Source organism: Ambystoma mexicanum, chromosome 2q (assembly GCF_040938575.1).
Source record: "Ambystoma mexicanum isolate Mex_15411 chromosome 2q, UKY_AmexF1_1, whole genome shotgun sequence".
In the NCBI taxonomy this organism is placed as follows: domain Eukaryota; kingdom Metazoa; phylum Chordata; class Amphibia; order Caudata; family Ambystomatidae; genus Ambystoma; species Ambystoma mexicanum.
Genome location: NC_090924.1, coordinates 815390549 through 815412856, shown reverse-complemented (window position 1 = coordinate 815412856; position 22308 = coordinate 815390549). Strand labels below are relative to the sequence as shown.

General features: G+C 45.9%; 1 long non-coding RNA gene across 2 annotated transcripts in view; it reads right to left on the bottom strand.

Annotated features, from left to right (window-relative positions):
- The window catches only part of LOC138569760 (uncharacterized), a 74069-nt gene extending 54466 nt beyond the window's left edge, over window positions 1-19603 (bottom strand). For both annotated transcript variants that reach the window (XR_011303321.1, XR_011303322.1), the window contains exons 1-2: window positions 19517-19603; window positions 2472-2763 (exon numbers count right to left, since the gene is read on the bottom strand). This is a non-coding gene — a long non-coding RNA (uncharacterized lncRNA). The remainder of the gene's footprint in view (window positions 1-2471; window positions 2764-19516) is intronic.
- Window positions 19604-22308: the final 2705 nt, after the last annotated feature.

The window sequence follows — 22308 nt, the reverse complement described above, 5'->3', positions numbered from 1 at the left end:
GATGCTGGCAACACTGGCTTCTATTCAGGTCCTGCATGCCATTTCTACGCCCTCTCCCTCATCTCGTGTACATACTGTTTCCCTTCTGCTGGGTTATTAGGCAATGCCCCCTCCAGTCGCCTTCATGTTTGCAGTAGATGCACTGGTTCTCATTCAATATCCCAGTGTGTTGCTTAACCTGTCCCCTATTTTGGGCATATCCTCGGAGTACCCTAGTTATCTGCTGTAACAACACCCTAGGTTTCAGATATACTTTCTTTTTTCCTATCCTTTCCTTCTCATTGTTAAGTCTGTTCTCATAATACTGAACCATCAGCAGTATTTTGGAAGGTGTCTTTGTTTGCCAGGCACTCTCCGAAGCCGTGATTTGAGACTGAATTTCAGGCAAGAGAGCACATACAAACTTGTCAGCAATCTCTTTCCCGATTCAGTGCTCAAATCTTGTCCACTGTAGTCAGCAAATACCTGTTCAAATCTATTGAAATACTCTGTTGCCCCTTCACATTTCGCTATCATACAGGCCGTTAATTTGTCCCATATAATCCTTTTCTCTGGTACTAAAGTCTTAAGTTTAGCAAGGATGGCGTTAAGTAATGCTAATATTTTCTCTGGAGGTTTCTCACTTCCTTTTCTCTGTATGTTGGCAGCCATGAGTTCTGACCAGGTTCCCCCCAATTCCCTGTTATCATCTATGTTCCTGATTTGCTTCCATAAATCAAAAGGTAAAATGACGGGAAATAACAAATGTATATCTTTAGTATAAAAAGCCAAGATCGAATGTACATCCTTCTGGAACCCAGTGGGGTTCTTCCTTATGTCTGGGATGGATAGCTTAATTGTGTTAACTTCTTGTTTGGAAAAGGGGACATATACAAATTGTTCAATATAGTGTGCAACAACTTTTCTAGTAGGCACGTCACCATTGGCTGGCTCCTCTGTTTGTGGGACAGGTATCAGAGGCACCTGTCTCATGGGCATCTGAGAGGTGGTCTTTTCAATCATATAGTTGAGCAGTAAAGCTAAGTTGAGGGACAGGGAAGTGAGTGTAGTTTCATCTGTGAAGTTGTGCTTATAGCGCTCATGTATTTCCACAACATCTGCTGCACAACACAATTTCCTTTTAATGTATTCGTCTTGTAGGTATTCAGCCATTATTTGTAATACCGTTTTCTGAATGGATGGGGAGTATTGTTTAAATGTGTTATGGATTTCCATAGGGGAAAGGGATGAATTAGAAATCCAAATAAGTGCGTCTCTTTAGATGATGTGCATTTCTGCATTATTTTCACTGTGCTTGAGGAGACTACTCTTCTGAATGAATGTCTTGTTTATTAAAGGATGAGATATTCCTAAAGCATCTAGTTTTGCTATCTGTAGTTCATGTAGTTCCTCCTTATGTGACAACATCTCAGATAGGTGCTGATGTGCGTCCTCTAGTGTATTGATGGTGCATGCTGAATGATTTGAATGTTGCAATTCTCTGGATTCTGCCGTATCAGTAAGTTTGCTCCATTCTCGGGCAAGTGTTTTTCCAATGTGTTCTAACAAATATTTTTGCTCAGGGGTATGATATTCAGTCCAAGAATGTGCAACTGCTATTTCAGTCTCTTCCAGTATATAGTCTTTTGCTGATATTTCTAGCCTTGCCTTCTTCTTCTCTGTTAGTGCACTACGAAGGCCTGCTCTCTGATCACTGAACCAGCATGAATATTGCAATAGAGGTGTGTCAGATTTGGAAGCGGCAGGGGAGCTATGTGGCATAGCCTTAAGGAGCTCCAGTGTGGGAGGTGCAGGAGGCCAAGAGTCGGTGTCAGGTACACACAGCACTGGTTAAGGCAGCGCTGGCAGCGAACGTACAAACGGAGGTGGTGCAGTTGGATATTCTCATCTTGCACTCAATAGTGCGCCCATTAATTTATTAGCTGTGTGCAGCTCTTTGGATTGGTATATGTCTAATTGTATGGCTCTATCTGTTGCTGTATCACAGTCTTCCTATTGCTTTTGGTCTTGTACTAAAGCATTTTCTGCATGTGTCATATGTCTGCGAGCTTGCTTCTGTCTACATTTGATGCGCTGGATTGCCGCTTTGTGTCAATCCCGAACTGCATCAAAAGCAGCTGGCCTAGCCTTTTTCTGCAATAAAACTGACTCTAAATGCTGGATCCTGGCTAGTTAAATGAACCATTGTCAGTCTGTTGTAAATCAGGTACATGTCTGGTCTGGCGGTGCCAAAGACTATTGAAAACAATTGCTCCTAACCCATATTTAATATACATGTCATAAGCGTGAGAACCTTCAGGTGGGGCAGGCTGTCCTATTTCTACCCCAGTGGGTCATTTTCTACAAATGGAACAACATTGCCCAACAAGTGCACATTTTACTGAACCAAGGCATTTTTACTCAAAATGGTATTTCACCTGGTAAAATATTTTGCAACATATTTTTGTACAACCAACTCGAAACAAACTCACCTGATTTCAACAACACAATTATCCCACATCAAATTAAATCCGTGACTGATGATCTTAAAAAGAGCAAAACTCAGTCGCACAGCTATGGTCCGGAACCCTTGTCAAGATGATCACTGGGCGGAGAGGACGATGTCGATCACTAGTAGCAGCTGCGAGAAACCTCATCTCAGAATTTGTAGGGATAGCCGTACTCAGTGGTCCCAACGCTCAGTCACTCCGTCCTCGAAATATGATAGATTATCCTCGAAAGGGCCCCACGTTGGGCACCAATTGTAAAACCAAAATCTGGTGACTGCAAATGAGATAAGGCCATCAGACATGGAGGCAAGTATAAACAACAGAGTTTATTTGCTTCAAGCGGACCCAGGTTCTACACAACAATAGGCGTGGAGAAGTGAGCAATTTACAGAAAGGACATCACGTCTTTTATATATTCCAGTTTACATGAGTTCTGCTGTGAGTGCCATATCATATATAGTTTACAGCTTCCTGCTACGCATAGGGTTTTCTGTGAAAACAGACGTTCATCAGTGATTTCATGCTTGTACATTCTAACTTTCTGACCTTACAAGACAGCAGACTGTTCCTCTGAAAGAAGAGATTCCTACCGCTATTATCTTTATTTTCATGACCGAGGGTTACTGTGCATCGGTGTGTCTTACAGTTTCTTTAGAGTAACCCGTTCCTGGTACATACAGAACATCTTCCCTGTCATAAATGATTAGTACGTGCATTTGTGAGACTGGGTCCTAGCTGTTCCAGACCCAAGGCTGTATAAAAAATTAGCTCATCATTCTTTGCAACATTTCTATGTCGCTCAGAATTTCTGTGCAGTGAACATATTCCTTCCAGCTCCACATAGGAGATCCTAAAATGGAGTGGGTGCATGCAAAAAAAAATTGGAGGAGCTTAAGGCTAACCTGAATAAATGCATTTCACAAACTTCACATCACAGAACTCCCTCTGCATTCAACCAAACACGGAGAGCAGAGCCTTGATGAAGCGGCACTATTATGGCGAGTAAACCCATTGAGATCCCCCAAAGAAGAAGCTTGGCCCAAAGGCGTTCTCTGCAGATTGTGCCAAACACCCTTCATAGGTCGAGCCAAGCACCATACAAAATGTGCCCATCCTTGTCCATAATCATTTCAGCAATCATTGCCATTATTACCACATCAAGGGTGGTTGAATGACGTTTACGAAAGCCCATTTGTTCCCTGAATAAAATCTTATCTTCCTTTACCCATGTTTCCGAATCTATTAGCACTGCAGCTGAAAAGATTTTTCCATCTGCATCCAGGAGGGCGATCAGCCGATAATTCACCAGATCTGACCGATCGCCCTTTTTGTAGATGGGGATAACAGTTGCTGTCCTCCATGAGGATGGAATGCTTGAGGACTTTAGTATTCCTTCAAAAAAAGCCCAAAGATCAATATTAGATTTAAGAATTTGGACCTGGCGCTTTCGAGACCGAAAAAATTCATTATTAGTTCTACAAGCAATTCTCTATTGAGGGACATTTGCCAAGGGACCATTAATTTTTCCTTCAACTCACTTAAGGAGTTCCCATGAAAGATACTCAGGAAGTAGTACACCAGGTATTTTCTGAGATATTACTTTGGAAATCACTTTGAAATTTCCCCGAATTGTTGATCAGGCTCCAAACATTAAGAGAATTTTTAGTTAGAAGTGTGGCCAACATAGCCTCTCCATCTAGCTGATGGTGGAGGAACCTATGCGCGCTTAGACCATCTCTATAATTGTTACGCAGTGTTTTAACCTCCGTTTTATACTCAAGGCAGGAACCACCTTTGTATTTTAGATCTCTAATACACTTCCTTAATATTCTTTTTTTAGCTCACGTTTCCTCATCAAATGCATGTGCATAGTTCCTACTCAATGTGGTAACCTGGGGTTAGGGAGGATTCAAGTCCCACAAAAAATTAACCACCCCCAAAGGGTTACAACAGTTGACAAACTCCTCATGCGAGGTCTCGTCCTTTGCTCGTCTTAAATTACGATTCAGGGTCTTACCATTATATTGAAATTTTACAATTTGGCTTTTGCCATTATTTAAAATCAATTGGGTGTCGTTCCACTGGTTTGGGTGCATGAGTTCAATATCTAGCCACATAGTCATTTTGTTATGGTCACTAGGACCTATGTCCATGACCTGGAATATGGAGAATATCTTAAAAAGTTCTTCAGATGGCAAGAAATAATCCAAAATTGGAGTGGAGATATCCTTTGACCGCGTGCTAGCACGGGGTTAGACCCCTTCACACTAGCATTAACGAGTTTTAAGTTCAAACTTTGAAAAAGATCATCATTTCTTGCAATTCTTTGCAGATTTCCTACCTAATTTCTTAGAAATTGCATAATTCTGAGGGCTACGGTAAGAATGTAGATCCCCCCCTTAAAATTATTTCTGCAAAACCATAATTCTGCTTTGATTTTGATAAAAAGTCAGACAAATGTTCTAACAAATATATCAGGATGGAATTAACAGGGTTCCAATCAATATTAACTAAGATTATGTGGAGCAGATAGTCGATCTTTTTGACTGTGAGCAAGACAGCCACGAGACCTTGACTATTGGTGGTTAACAGTTTGAGAGATGTACATGCAGATGTGTGTACCAAGATAGCAAGGCCCCCAGCTGGCCTCCCACACTATCCCCTAATTGCCATCTGATCCACCCACTCAAATATGTCTGGCTTAATAGTATTCAGCATGCAAGTTTCTTGGAAAATAATCAGATCAAACTTATTAAATATCACGCTCTCAATAGATCTTAATTTGAACGAGCTGGAACCCTGTGTATTCCACTCCGATATTCTGAGGTGAGTAGTGGCTAAAGTGACTCTTCATTGCCCCTTAGCTTTTCACAGACTTGCTCTATTATAGTTGGCAGAATTTCTAACATCGATTCAGGTGCACGATTTGAAACCAGCCAGTGGGCATGGTAGGATTTGTAACCCTCCCTGATGTTTTAGAGTCCACGGTTTCACCCCTGGTTGTACACTGTTGTTCGTTGTTAATAATGATCTCAGAGGATATGGGAAACTGACAAATTCAATATCGCTGCAAGAAAACAGATATAAACTTGGGATCTTTCTCATGAGTAGCACTATTGAAGTTAGATTAAGAGCTTGGATGTCCTTATGTCCTTATCTTTCCTAAACTGATGGAGCCACACCCTTGCCATGGCAAACGGGGCGTAAGGGGGTTAGGAGAGAAGACCACTACTTTGGATGTTCCAGTATCTTGTAGTCCCCCAGACGAATTTTCTTTAGGTTCTTTCATTACACACTTCAACAGGTTGGTACTTAGTGAATTGGCCTGGGAAAAGAAGCACCCAGTGTTCTCTCAGAAGTCAAGGGGTGAGGTCAAGGATAGGGTACCGTGGCAACCATATTAAAAGGACCCAGTTGCTAGAAGGCCTTGATTAGTTTCGTTTTATAATTAGTTTTCAGGCTGTGTGAAAATTGGAGCAAAATGAGAAGGCAGAGTTCTGAAGTAAAGATTCCAGGGAGGGTCAAATAAGGTGAAAGAGAAAACGGATTGAGAAGGATCCCGGAGTTTCCCTGGTAGAGGGCACTCCTAAGCTTGCAAGAAAAAGAAAAACATACGAAAGGCAATCAACGCTTCCAGTAGAAAAAGGCAGCATTTTATTAAAGAGCGTTTGTAGTCATTGTTTCACACAGTGACAGCACGCAGCTTGTTTTTTTTTTACCTCCCCTATTTCTACTGCCACAGACAATAGTCACTTCCAATCATCCCCTCACTTCTGTGTCTGCAGCCATCAATCACTAACCATTTAATTCCTGTTTTAAATGCCCTGTTGCAATGAAGAGACATGCAAATATTGATTTGGCAGACCCCGTGCCACCCTGTTTCTATCTTCGTGATTGAAATGCAAAATGAAAAAGAAAACGCAAGCAGAACTCTTTCAGTATAGTAGCAGAACTCGAATGTTATACTCTCGGCTCTGCGGGAACAGCAGTTCCCGTGCCCTGTAAGCCCCGGCCCCAGGCATGGGATTTTGGTTTTCCCAGATCCGAGATATGGGGAAACAGATGTTGCTGGTTCACCGGTTGCGTTCAACTCCTGCCCAATTCCTGCACTGCTTAGGTCCACCTTGAGAATGAAAGGAACAGTACAATCCCTAAAATTTGAGGAAGACACTTTGCATGTCTTTCTTCATCCAGCGCACGTAGCACAGGGAATCAAACACAGGCTAGACAGCTAGTTGTTCTCTCTTCATCCAAAAGAAATCACCAGGCCAACTGAGACCATGGGGACTCGTTGTAGCATCTTCTGTTCAACAGGCGAGTGCTGTATCCTGGGCACTTTTGATCCCAGGGATGTAAACACAAACTGCATGTTTTAAAGTTCTGTGGATGAATGCGTCCCCTTGCCTCTCCCACCAGGGAGCGGCAAGAAGGAAGCACTAAAGAGCAGAACACTCCTATTTGAGAACACCTGGGGCCAGATTACGGACACATTTCACTGGTGCAAATGCAAGGTTTGCACGGTATTAGCACTAGGGCAAAGTTTGCTCTATTTTTAAAAACACTTGGAAATATTAGAAAACCATTGCACCACGACAAGTGCATTTTGGCATGTTATAAGCATTAGGGCAAAAATTGCCCTAGTGCAAAAAAGATCAATTTTCACCGTATTTTTGTACCAGTGCAAAGTCTGCCCTAGTGCTAATGTGGAATGGTATTAGCACTAGGGCAAACTTTGCCACTTGTTATGGTGCAATGGCTTTCTAATATTTTCAAGCGTTTTTAGAAATAGTTTATACCGTGCTAATTTTGCACTTGCACCAGTGCAAATTTTCCATAATCTTGCCCTAGATGTATATTGCAAGATTAAATACATTAGGCGTTACCAGCTGCTCAGTACGTTTTCACTGGCTGTGCTTCCGCAATATAATTTGTATGCTTGAATCGTACAATATTAAACCTGCTGCCTGTGTGTAATAAACTCTCTCTTGCATACACTGCTAGTGATAGCAGCACAAATGTGTAACCTGCCAAAGCACTGCCATGATGCCATCACCTCGAAGGCCGGTGGTGCATGTGTGTAGCGGCACTCAACTAATAAACCAGACAGTTCCATCGCCCAATGCGTTAAGAGAAGGATGAAGTCTTTAAAGCTTGTAGCAGTAATAATAATACACGTGGGAGCTCTGGGGTAGCAACACGTGGGCCATATGCTAGTAGTGAGAGTTATCTGGGGCAAACCAGTGGGCAATGAGAGCCTGGAGTGTTGATATATCCCATGTGTTCCCCAGTGGCCGCAGTGTACGAAAAGAAGTAGTGGAACTATGTTCCCTTCTGGCCTGCCTCACTTCCAAAGAAGCCCACGTCCGATCCAAACCCCCAAACAAGCACACATGCTGTTTAAGGTTAGGGAAAGGTGAGTGCAGTGCACTGAAGTGCAAGTTTCAACTTCTTCCTAAACCTTTATTTTAAAACTAAACCATTCCCGAACGGTTTCTTTTTAAAATAAAAATATAGGACCAGTAATCCTCCCAAAAAAAGTAGAGCACCGCTCCCAAACACTTCGACCACAGGTGTTCTCTTACAGAACTGTCTGTGTAAATACAATGGGCCTCATTACGAGCATGGCGGTAGACGTGCCTCCTGTATGGCAGGCAAGGCTATCGCCATGCTCGCTACCGGCCCTGCCACCTGCGATTGGGCATAACCGGCCCATTACGATTTGAATGGGCAGGAAATTGCCCATTCGCAGGTGGCGGTATTGCTGCGCTCCCGATCCCCATTCTGTCCCATACCGCAAAATGGGGGTGGATAACATTGTTGCACCGGCACCATTTATAATGGTGCTGGTGCAATCATGAGTTCTGCTCGCGGGTGCCGCACAGCCCACAATTCCTGGAACCCCTTGCACAGGGGGCAGCATTGTACTGCGGATTGATCACTTTTGAAGTGTTTTCAACAGTTTCCACATGTTGAGTGTGAGGTGAGGAGAAAGGGGAGGCCTAGAGTGTTTGTTCTTCTTTGTCCCCCGGGCTCCACCCCACTCAATTTTTGGGATTTCTAGTCTCTGGGCTAGGTAAACTATCCCATTGTTCTTGGCTGTTTGGACATTGGTGGAGGGGGCTACCAAGATAGCAAGCCCTACGGTGGAGTAGTGGGAAGTGACTTCATGCCCAATTTTTGGGCATTCTGGAATGGTGCCAAGAGAAGCGCTTCATGACTCTGTGGTTTGGTTGAAGGGCAATCATCAGAACTAGCTGGAAGGGGAGTGTTTGGCCAGCATCATCACAGTCAATATTTTAGTGCATTTGCCTGGAAGGGGCCATCTGTGAGTTGCGGCCCCAGTGTCTTGTGGGGGTGCTCGTGCGCTCACTACCATGAATGACCAGGATGGCGGTGCAGGAGCCCAAGCACCAGTGGCAGGACAGCAAGCCCTGTGGGTGCACGTGCACTGAGGCAGCAGGGGGCACTCATGCCAATGCCCGAGTTTGATATCTCTGGTGCCCTGTCAAGCCTTGGACCAAATTGGAGGCTTTGGATCCATCGGTTCCACATGTACTTCTGGGCCACTGATGAGGCGCATGAGGACAGTTAAGTGGCAACCCTTCTCTACTCAGCAGGACCAGCAGTTCATGAAGTCTTTCAGTCCCTGACACCTGTGGATGTATCGTACATGGCGGCCAAGAACAAACTGCGCAAGCATTTCATGCAGCTGGCCAACACGGACTATGAACGCTTTGTGACGTGCAGTGCCAAACAGAAAGATGATGAGTCTGTGGACACTTTCTATGGACAGCTGCGCCAGATGTCCCTGTCATGTGCCTGTGAGAACCCCCAAACGATGGTCAGGAACCAACTCATACAAGGATGTTCATCTGGAAAACTGCGCAGATAAGTGTTGCGCGAACCGGGACTCGCGCTACCCCGCATATTGGAGCTCAGTCGATTCCATGAGGTGTTGGAGGTGCAGCATTGCATCCAGGGAAGGCGGAGGAAGTGTGTGCTGTGGGTCACTGCAAAGGCAGAAGAGGCGTCCAACGTCCAAGTGGTGGCCAGCATGATAGAGGTGCTAGAGTCCTCGAATCCTGCATAAAGTGTGGGTACGATCTCCTGCAACCCGCAGAGTGCCCGGGCAGGGGAAAGCATGTGGACGTTTTGGCGCACTCAACCATTATGTCTGCATGTGCAGGGCACCGTTGCTGATGGTGATACTGAGGGGGCCGGTACAGGCACGTTTCTTCAGGCCACAGCGCCCGCCCAATGTCACCCAAGTAGACCAAGGGGAAGATTGTGTGACTCATGAAGATGAGGAGGAGGAGGAGAACATCTTCTTTATCTCTAGTGTCAGTGTGCCATGTGTCACCACCAGAATGCAGCCACGGTGCCTCGAGTCGACGGTACGAGTGCTGGTGGACACAGGGGCGTCAGTCAATGGAATGGCCAGGGTGCACTATGATGCCATGGTGGCACCACCCACGTTACAGAAATCCAGGGCATGGATATTCACTTTTGGCAGTGAGCAGCCCATCCGGTTGGCCGGGCCATTTGTGGCAAATGTTGAGCATGGAGGGTCATCCATCAATGTCCGATTCTATATAACAAGCGTCAGCAGCAACACCTTCCCGAGCTGTGAGGCAGCAGAAGCGTTGGGCATTGTGAGCTTCACCTATTCAGTGTATGTGGAAGATGTACAGAGGCTGCTCGTGAAGTACAGCTAGTTCTTTGAAGGAATAGGCCGCATGGCCGGCGAACCATAGAGGCTACACATTGACGAGACAATACAACCGATTGCGCTCAAGCACCTCAGAGTTCCATTCCATCTGCGGGACCTGGCCGACAAGGAACTTGACAATTTGTTGGCGCTGGACATCATTGAGAAGGTGGATGGACCGACTCTGTGGGTGTCTCCGATAGTCATCGCCAGGAAGCCAAAGCACCCTGATTTGGTGAGATTTGTGTGGACATGAGGCTCCCGAACAACGCCATAAAGCGTGAAAGACAGATTTCGGCCACAATCAATGACATCATTGCAGAATTGCAAGGGGCGCAATTCTTTTCAAAGCTTGACCTACGGGCAGGATACCAACAAGTGGTGTTGCATCCAGACTCAAGGAACATAACCACCTTCACCACACACCGAGGCCTTGTTAGGGAGCATTCTCTTAAAAGGCTAATTTCCCATACCCATAGAGTCCCCCAGCAGCTTTGCTGGATTTGAAGGGTTTATTTCTTTTCCTGCTAAGAGTGAGACTCTTTTTCCCACTCTTAGACATATTGCTGATGTGTGTTTTAGGCTATTTTTGTGCTTATGGTCTATGGGGTTTTTCTCACCCTCATAGGTATCATCTTTTTACATGTGTGTTACACAGCAATCTCAGTGCAGTAACACAAGGGTGCCATAGTGACCTCCAAACATAGACTCCATACCCTGGGACTGACTACTGTCTCCCAGGGCATGTAAAGTTACCATTGACTTTACTAGTCAATAGTTATGAACAAACCAGTACAACACATCTTACTATGGAGGTACTGGAAAGGGTTAATAGTTTTTCCCTGGTGTTCATTTTCGAGAGGGTACCGTCTGGTCCCTCTCTCCAAAGTTTCTGGCTGGTGGCAGTGGTTACTACCATAAATATTCGACCGCAAATATTTTCCTATGGGATTTTCCCATTGTTCGAGTCTACCACTTTCTCTGACAGCCTCTAACGAACTGCCGGGTTATTTTAATATTAACTTTAATCCGGTGGGGTTTTATTGCCAGATATTTGATAATATTTTTTTCTTGTGTCTTTCTCTGAAATCCTAACCCAGGTCGGGGATCCTTTGTTTGTCCTTTTGGTGGGCTTCTGCACAGAAGCCCTCCTTTCGGTGCCACTGAGTCTGCGGTAGAAAGGATGTGTGGGAGGGGGAGTAGACACCCTGGACAGGGTTACCTAGGCAACCCAAGTCGCACACTGCCCTGATAGGCTGGAGGGTTATCCCGCCAGGATAGCCACCCCACTGTGTGAGTGACAGCTAGGCTGTATGAATGGGGGGTTTTCTGCATAAAAGGAGGGATCTGAGGACTGGAGGACAAGACGTCGCCACTGGACCTAAGAAATCCATAGAGGAGAGAAGCCGAAGACATCTGCAACGACTGAACCACCGGTGAAGCCCTGCTGCAGATCCTCACCACTTTTCTCCAACGACAAGAGAAGATCTTCACCTGCAAGAGCCTTCTTCCCTTGAGCTGGCGGGGCCAACCAGTTCGCCAATCACATTCCAGGACCTGCCTTGGTCGAATCGCCAGTGCCAAGCACTAGGAGACCGGATAGCCAGGCACCCGTCCACCACAACCGCGATTTAAAGGAGCGTACCTTTTATTCCGTTTTAGCATCACCGCGGCTGCCTTTATCCCTGGGCAGTGCAGTAACTCGGACCTTCCTCCACGACGAGAGCCTCTCTTCCTCTGCTGGATCTCCCAAACTGCAGGAACTGCCAGGAACTACCGCCATCGCAGGAGCCTCATCCACTTTTAAGGTACATCGTTCCGCCAGGCCTCCCGTTTCGTTGGGTACTGCTAAAGGTGTTTTAAATCCTTTACTTACTTTCTGGGCTGGCTGCCCCTTTCATCTAACATTGTCTTTTGACTTTCTGCACCCTCCTTTTTGAACCGTTAAACAAAGACTTGACTGCAGCTACTAGAACCATTTGATCCTGGGCACTTTGCCTTGTACCATTGACTCTGGCACAGGCCTATTGACTCTGGCTATTTCAGTTACAACTGCCTTCTCTAGATTGCTTTTCACTAAGAAATGTGTTGGTGCACCTAAACTCTTATAACCACCTTTCCTTCCCCTTTATATATTTTTGAAATGCCCTTTTGCTCGGTTTTCACCTAAGTATTTCTTATGCTAACGTACTACCTTGCCTAACTTGTTCACAATCCGATTGGGAAGTGTTGCTGGTGTGTTTAGGAGTCTAACCCTGTATAACTTGTCATTTCCCTCCCTCTGAAGAAATTGTTAGAGTGCTATTTCTGCTTGGTTTACACTGTACCATTTTGCTCAGTTTTCACTCTTGCTCAAACTTTGTCTACAATTTAATTAGGGAGTTGTGTATACTTTTCTTGACTGTTTTAACTTGCTTTAATAATAGTGATTTGTGTGCAGAACTGAGAGTGTGTAAAATAAATATATATATTCTTTTTGATACAAAGCTTGGTCAGTGTTTCCTTGCTCCATAGTATTGTAGTCGTATTGTGTAAACTCTGAATACTGCAATACTGCTCATCTCGCTCTTGAGATAAGTCTGACTGCTCAGCCACAGCTATCAACTAAATCTGTGTGTTACAGACTGATACCAAAGGGGATGCATTGCATGTACCTGTGGTCCTAATCTTCTGTAGTGCTCCCTAAGGGAACTGCATAGGATTCTGCCTAACAGGCCTCTACAGATACAAGCGCCTAAGCTTCGGGGTGTCTTCTGCTGCAAAGGTGATCCAAAGCATTATTTGTGGGGTCCTGGCAGATTTGGATGGGGTCCTCAACATCATTGACGGCACCCTGGTGTTTTCAAAGATGGAGGCAGAACACATGGAGAGGCTAGTGAGAACTCTGGAACGGCTGCAGGCACTCGGACTGACCTTGCATAAGGAAAAATGCAAATTCCTCAAAAAAAGCATTGAGTTTTTCAGGTTCATATTCAAGGAGGGAGGAGTGTTATCTGACCTTCAGCAAGGGTCGTGGAGGTCAGTGGTGGACTCGCTGGCCCAAAGGACCCAGGAGGCACGGGTGGCATTAGAACAACTGTGGAGAGTCAAAAATTAACTGACATTTGTTGAGTCAGGACTATTGCTTCGGGGTGACCACATAGTGATTCCAATATGCAAGGTTCCCTAAGTCATGGAGCTAGGACACAGGCAGGAATTGCCAAGACCAAGGCACGGCTATGACAGAAAGTATGTTTCCCAGACCTTGAGAGACGGGGGAGGAATTTGTGTCGGCCTGTGTGCGGTGCCAGGCGGCTGCCCCAGCACAGAGATAGCCCCATAAATGAGACGATGCCCGAGGAATGTGGCCCTGGGAAAACATCCATGCTGACTTTGGGTCCACAGGCCAGGAAACTCATTTCCTGGTAGTGATGGATAAGTGGTCGTGGTACCCCGAGTTCAAGTTCATTGAATCGGTCTCTTTTGACAAGGTGGCTGTGGCCCTAGGGAAGATCTTTGCCACTCATGGCCTGCCTTAGACCCTGTGTTCAGAGCTGATGGGGGACTACGGCATACAACACTGGAAAATTAAAGAAGTCTGGCCCTGTGCCAATGGCGAAGATGAAAGCTTCATGAGGACTCTGAACAAGGTGTTTCTCATGGCTCATGGCCAAGTGCACTGCCTGCAACGGGCACTGTATCAGTTCCTGATGGAATATAGGGTCACCCCTCATGCATCTACTGGAGTGGCACCAGCGGAGGCAATGCTTCAGCGGTGTCCGAGGGGTCTGATCCCTGAAGTTCAGGAGTGGGAACCGGTCGTCATTGATGATCCTCAGCTGGAGCATGAAAGGACAGAGGGAGAGAACATCAGGAGAGGGCTCCGGCCCCAGCAGCTGATTGCAGGAATGAAGTACATTTGAAGAACCGGCATCCACAAGGCAAGTTTTCACTAACTTGTGAGCCTTGTACGATGGATGTGGTGGCAGTGCGTGGCTCGATGGTGACTGCATCGGATGGGACTGCCACTGTTACCCGTAATGTCAGTTTCTTCAAGAAGGTGGGGGAGACCAGGTCGGAGGCGATCCTGAGAAGAGACTGTAGTGAGGTACCGGACAAGGGCGGTGGCCTGGCCCATACGCTGAGTCCCCTAGGTCAAGGGGACACAGGTGAGGAGGGCCTGATCTGGGAGGCAGGCAGGAAGTATCCCCAAAGGGTCGGGAGGGGGAAACCTGCCCATCTCAATGACTGATTTTGATTTTGTCTATTTATAACGCGCACCGGACAAATTAAATCTTGATTGGGCGCAGATGTATCATTTACAATTAGAGACGTGCCTTTATCCAATTCATTATGCAAAGAGAAAGAAGATCTAGGTATAAGAAGGTATAGATCAACTCAGGGTCCAGGACTACGGAATCCCGGGAGAGTTGTAATCTCCCTAATTTCAATAGGTAGTTTGTTCCATGCTCTTGGGCCGTAGACTCCGAATCTGCGGTCCCGTTTGTTCACATACCTAGAATGTGGTATCTGAAGCAGATTATTATCTGCTGAGCGCAGATGTCGGGTGGGAACATATTTCTTAATTTTGTCCGATAGATATCCTGGACCTATCTTGTTGACACACTTATAGACCAAGCACAGAACCTTAAACTCAATTCTCTGCTTTATTGCCAACCCGTGTAAGGCTCTCCTTACATTAGAGATTGGGGCTGATTTTTTTTCCCTATATACTAAACTGACTGGTGCATTTTGAGCCAGCTGCAGTCTGCGTAGCTGATAAGATGGTATACCCAACAGTAGTGCATTTCTATAGTCTAGTCTGGAATTAACCAGAGTACCAATGACCACCACTCTATCCTCATTCGCAATGAATGGTTAGATATGTTTCAGCAGGCGTAGTGGGTAAAATGCTGCCTGCACCTTCGCACCAACTTGAGCTCCACTTCCCATGTTATCCTCCCAGACACAGCCCAAATTCTTAATTTTCTTAGAGAACTCCAGCTGTGCCCCCAGGAGGCCTGGGGGTGTAATGGTATTTTGAAGCAAATAATGCCACTTCAGTTTTGCTGGCATTCAGCAATAACTTATTGGCACACATCCAGGTCTGAATTTCCTGCAAGCACTGTTCCACTTTTTCATATGTATCCTCATGAACACCTGGGTATCATCTGCATACGAGTGGAAGTGTATGCCATGCTTCCTCAGGATGTCCATGAGTAGTTAGACATATAAATTGAAAAGCAGCGGGGAGAGAGAAGATCCCTGTAGAACTCCACAATTTAATAATACAGAGCCCGACAGGAAATCTCCAAGTCAAACTCTTTGTTCTCTTTTTGAGAGAAATGATTCAAACCATTGAAGGGCTACTTCCCCCACTCCACCTACTTCTCTCAAGCATTTAAGTAGCGTCCCATGGTCCACCATATCAAATGCGTCGGACAGATCCAGCATGACCAGCAGGGACAGGCTCCCCACCCCCGGTCCGCCGTCTCCAGCAAGTCGTCCCATACTGTCAATAATGCCGTCTGTGTCCCGAAACCTGGTTGGAAGCCAGATTGCAATGGATTCAACAGGTTCTCTTGATCCGCATGTCCCTGCAGCTGGGTCGTCACAATTTTTTCCAGGATTTTAGCTGGCCATGACAGTCCTGCTACTGGTCTGTAGTTTTGAAAGTTTTTAGGATCTAAGTTGTTCTTCTTCAGGAATCGCTGGTACTACCCCTGATGTGAAAGATTTATTACAATGACTATGTGTTGGACCCCATAACTGGTGGGACCAGCCCCCGGACTAAATATCTAGCTCTATAGGCACCACCCTTGCTGAACTAGGGTTTGCACAAAGAAGCATGGCCCCTACTCACTCAAAAGGTAGAATACTTGATTGGGTGGCTGATCACAACTGCGTAGCAAACATTACCAATATCTCACCTCTAATCTGGACCGACCACCACCTAGTCTCGTTCTGGTTAACCACCGACAGACCTACACCTCCGCCTATCACAACAGCCCCACCTATTCTCACTAGAAACAAGAAAAACATTACAGCAGAAAGACTCATCCCGAACCTACTCCCTAAACTTGACACACTCTCGGACAATGCGGACCCAGAGATCCTAGTTGAGGAATATAATAAAGCCATGGCCTCAGCACTGGACCTCATCGCCCCTCTCAAACTCAAACCGAGCAAACAGAAATCACACCTTAACAAATGGTACACACCATTCCTCAAAAACCTGAGGCAACAAAAGAGAAATTGCGAAGCTACTTGGAAAAAATGTCCCTCAGCTGCTAACAAATTTAACCTATCTAAAATAACTGCACTCTACAAAAAAGAAATATATGTGGCCAAACGAACGTCCTATGACTCTCGCATATCGTCAGCCAAATCCAACATGAAAGAACTCTTTTCCATTCTCAAAGAAGTTGAAACTCCCATACTACCCCTTGATACCTGCACTAAAGATAAAAACTGGTGCTCAGAAATTCAGAATGCCTTGGCCAATAAGATCAAGACCCTTCAAACCAAAATCTCCAGCAAAAAAGAGACCTTAAAAGACATGCCCCCCTCCAAAAAACCGGACAAGTGCACAACCACAGACCCCACGCGCTTCAAGTTTACTAAAGTCAATACACTCGATGTGGAAAAAATCATCTTGTCCCTGAAACCATCTAACTGCCAGGGAGACCTTTGCCCAGCACAGCTCATCAAAGACGCTGCTCGTGATCTTTCACCCTTCATCACGAAATTGATCAATGCCTCTTTCTCCACCGGTTCCATCCCCAGCAATCTAAAACAATCTTGGGTACTTCCCTTACTAAAAATACCTACCCTTGACCCAGCCATACCCACCAATTACCGACCCATAACGACTGTTCCCTTCCTACTAAAAATCCTAGATAAGGTAGCTTACGTTCAAATACAGAAGCACCTGGAAGAACACCACCTCTTAGGATCTAGACAATCTGGGTTCCGCCCTCAACACGGGACTGAGACTGCTCTCATCGACCTGAAAGCTCAGATTGATACACTTAGGGACAAAGGACAAGTTGCCTTGCTCCTCCTCCTTGACCTCTCTGCAGCTTTCGATTTGGTCGACCACTCTGTCCTATGTTCACACCTCCACACAGAAGCACACTTCTCTCCCGAGGCCATCTCATGGATCACCTCATTCCTTAACGGAAGAAATATGAGGGTATTTTCGCCTACAGCTGCAGCAGACCCTATACCTATCACCTGTGGTGTACCACAGGGCTCCTGCGTCTCCCCCACATTGTACAACATATTCACCAAGCCCCTTTTCGATGATTTGGATCATCTCGGTATCACCTACACTAATTATGCAGATGATACTCAGATCCTCCTTCCGCTTTCTGGAGATTATGGAAAGGATTTGGCCTTGCTGAATAGGGTGTACATCATCATCCAGGCATGGATGGCCACTCATGGACTATGCCTGAATGATGAGAAAACGGAGCTTATCATCCTGGGAACAACGCATAGTCTAAGGAAACTCAGCCCGGCCTACCACTCTTTCATGATAGATGGGAACAACATCAAAGTTGGACAGGAGGTCAAAACACTGGGCTTCTACCTGGATTCTAACCTCTCCTTCAAAAGACAACTGAGCTCACTGGCATCCTCATCTGCATATACATGCAAATTAATCCGCTCAGCTAAACCATTTCTGTCAGACACTAGCTGCCTTACACTCGCTAGAGCCCTCATTCTATCCCGCCTCGACTACTGTAACGCCCTCTACCTGGGAACCTCCAAGGCTATTACCAGCAAGCTACAAACCCTCCAGAATAATGCCCTGAGAGCAGCCTTAGGTATCCCCAGAAGAGAGCACATATCAGGTTTCAGACAACAGAACAACTGGCTCTCTACTAGAGATAACATTCTCCTAAAAACGGCTTCACTTACCTACAAATCCCTTAACAACGCTGCCCCGATCTACTTGACTAACAGATTCCATAGAAAAGCCTCCGCAAGACCCCTCAGAACTGCTTACAAAGATTGCCTCTCTGTCCCAAACTACAAACTTGCCACCATAGGAGGTAACAGTTTCCCGGTAAAGGCAGCCAAACTATGGAACTCTTTGCCCCCCAACCTCAGAGTAGACATGCCCTACCTGAATTTCCGCTCTAAGGTAATTTCATGGCTTAAACTGAAGGACAGCCAAGATAGATAAGTGCTAAGGCCATCCTTCATGCGATCTGCACACTGTGTAACCTTGTGTGCAACCTTTTAATTTGTATATACTGTATATATTGTGTGCTCTCATCTATTGCTCTGTACATTCCCCTATGCTATTTGAACTTTGTACACTTTGTAACCAAGCTTCGCATATTCTTATAAATGCTGCGCCCTGATACCCTTGGGTATAATTGCGCATTATAAATAATAAAACATAACAACAACAACAACATAACTTGTGGGACTGGGAGGGAAGCAAATAAAGGATTGGTTTATTTTGTGCGCAGTGTAATGTTTGAAGTGTTTGTACTTAACTTCTTTTGTTGTTTGTTATGAAAAAGGATGAGTGTGGTGCCTGCCCCTTTAAGGGAACATACGTGGTGGTGTGAAACAACTCTGCCGTGTGTACTTGTAATAAATGGGGCATTGCCACAGCCACGTTATAGCGACTGTGGACCTCGGACAGCAAGCATGTCTCTGTGTGTGCTCTGTGACTGGAGGGGCTCACGGGGGCCAGAGGAGCATTCTGGCCACACGCAATAGCCTGAAGCTGGCAGAGAGAGCAGCCGTGTGCGATTGGGTGGGTCGAGCTGGCAGCACCCTGGCATGGGCGTGGTGGTGTGCACCCCATGCCCTCACGGTGAATCAGGCCTGGGCTACGAGGCCTGCTCATTCTGCGCAACCCAGTCATGCTTTGGGGTTGCACCTGCGGGTGGCTGAGGTCTGGTGGACAAGGTACATTGCTGACTATTGTAAGCAGTGCTGTTCTGAACTCAGTAATGTAACTTCAGACTGTGCTACAGAACTGCGCGAGACTCTCTTTCCTGCATTTCTGGCATGGATAGACACATAACAGATATCACACAGGTCTGTCCCAGCAATGTTCTCATCGCAACGTTTCTTGTAAAGAAGAATCTATTGCTCTGGCTTTATGTGCACATGCCAAGCCGTGCATTACAGCCTCGACATCCAGAGTATTCGCTCAATTCTCAACCCCCTTCACAGACAGTGCACAAAGGGCCTTTGTAGATGTGTGCTGTCTGTGCGGGGCGGGCAGGTTTGAGCGAATATTGTGTGTGGCGGTGTGCATCCAGCATGCTCCATGGGAAAGTGGCGCCACAATCTCGGAAACTAAACTTACCTAATTGTCTCTGATCAGTCCGACTCCTTCCTCTACGCTGCACAGCCAGCTCCTCTGTGGACTCGTCTCTGTTCAACAGTCAGCCCCACCCATGTGCAGGAAGTGAGCAGGGGAAACAAAACCAAACAGAGGGTTTTGGTTTTGTTTTTTCCTCAGGTCAGGTTCCTGCATGTGGGTTGGGTCACACAGTGACATCACTGTGGGAGGACGACGAGTCCCCAGCCTCTAGCATTGACCCTCCTCCAAAGAGGAGGGTCAATGCTCTGAGGCTGTAACTAACACCTCATCTTCCTGCCTGCTGTCCTATCTCTTGCACACACTGGGATGGGGTGGTCAAAGTCTGACCCCACGCTATTCTGTTTAAGGGACAGGACAGGGGGCTGGGTGTGTGAAGAGACAGATGCCTTGAGGGCACTTCTTTCTTAACGCCCCCAGACATCCGGTTTTTCAGCTTTAAGACTGGCCCGGGGTTGCCTACATTGAGCATGTGCAGCAAGGATGGCTCATTGGAGTGCTCCCCGCTGCACATTCAGTGCAGCCTCCATCATGTCCATGAGTAACAGGATTTTGCTGTTACTCATGGACATGGTGGGGGGGGTGTCATTGTTGGTGGGGTACCGCCCCTCCCGCCCCCTCTAGTGATCAGTAACCCATACTCTCTAAGATTCTGTTTTACCATGTCGTGATGGCCTAAAGGCAAACACCTTATCTATATAAACCTCCCTCTGGGAACAATCTGGGTCATCCGGGCCATAAGTCCCCAATATGATGAACATAAGGGTGTGTGCCTTCCAGATACTCGCGACTCATGGGGCCTTATCCTTCTGCACACTGATGTTCGTCTCCCATTGTCTCTCTTTCGCTCCCACTTTGGATCAAAGTGCTATATAAATATCAAATTATTATACATTATTACTAGTCCCCCTCTCCACACTCCTACTCTCTTGCGTCACTCACTACACCACTATTCTCACCTCTCTCTGCAACCCTCTTCTCACCCCCTTGTCAGGGAAATGGTACCCTGCTCATATTCCCCAGGAAATAGTGCCCTGCACACTTTCCCAATACGCTCACACAATACAATTATCAAACACACAACCACCTCACTTCTTTTCTCACACCCCACTCCTACACCCCTTTCAACTATCCTTACTCTCTCCCAACACCTACTCCCTCTCACTTTAACTACTACCCTCATTCCCCTACTCCTATTTCCCACTCTTCCCTCACTACTACCCTCACTTTCACTCTCCTTCATAAATACCTCACCTTGAACACTGCCTGAGTAATCTGCCTCTGTGTTGCTCTGCACTGTCCTTTCTCTGCATGGTCTCTTGGTTTGCCTCTGCTTCCCCTCACCTCACCCAAACAACCCACACACTGCCTTTTGTTCTGTTTCAATTTATGCTGTGGGCTTGCTTGTTCTGTTTCCTCATCCGCCTTCTATTTGCTACAGCGCTCACTTGACTCTAGGAACCAATCTTTGCCTGTCTTTTCTGCAGGAACTGGGTTTCTGGTATACTTTCTAGCTGTTTTTGATTCTGTTCTCCAGGCCTCAGTCTGGGTTTTCTCAGTTGCTCTGAGGTGCACTGTGGGAGTTGAAGTTCTGAAATGGAAAAGAGAGAATACTTGCCAGAAAAAGTACAAAGAAGCATTTTTCACCAGAGGGCGGCACCAGAGTCAACATGTACGCCATGTGATGGGGTCTCAGAGGCTGCTGTGCTCCCATTTCCCTTGTCCCACTCAACTGGGTCATGACCATGATGCTGTCACACAACACTCCTTTAGACACACCCCTGCATCTCTGTGTAGTCATTTCAAAGAAAAACAATGCTTTCCCACTCACATATCCATGCTAATGATGCTATGTTGGTTCCGTGATCTGGCACTGCAACGATTGTTAACATTTGGCCGATTACCAGGATTAATATTAGATTTTATATGCTGGTCTACAGCATTTGCTGTTTGTTAGTGGGAAGGAGGCTGTACCTCTTATTACCAGCAGAAACAGTTGGAATGCTGTGATGCTTGTGAGTCATCGCACATGATGGCCTCAGGAGGTAAAGTTGCATGCTGAAACAGGAATTGCACATAGGCGTCCCTAGAGGGGAGACAAGGGGGGCAGGTGCCTCCCCCCATTTTTGCTGCAGTGCTCCCCCTAATTGGTGGCCATCACTATTAAAATCAGGATTCCTACATGCTGTGCATACTGTTGTTTTCCAAATGTGCATTTTACACTTGCATAGAAAAAAAAGACATTTGCAAACGGGAAAATGTTTCTTAAACTTGCATTCACTCATTTTCTTCAAAATGTGTTTCTTTTTTTGTTGGACTACCACACAAATACTCTCTTATTTTTGTGCGCCTTCCTTTGTATTTTATTACAGGATATATTTATAAAGATGTTATATGCTTGTCAAACTGCTTAATCACAAACAAACGTGTTTATTGTGCTCACAGGAAATTAAACTGTGGGTCCATGGGTGCCAAATTGTGATTTTTTACTGCAGGGGCAGAAATCCCCCACCCCCACTCTGAATAGAAGCAAGCGACTGGCCCAACCCATTCCCAGGACACATTTTATAGCACTTGTTTTCATAAGGAATTGCAAAAAGTTGTATGATAAACAACTAGTTTAAAATATATAACATCTCAGCAACTGTCACTCAACCTGCTGAGCTACCCTAGTAGCCTTCTACTGTAGAGCGTGTCTATGGATCCCTTAATGTGCTCAAAATCACTGCATTTCAAACAGTGTAGTTCATATACCTGACTTCAAAGTCAACAGTATT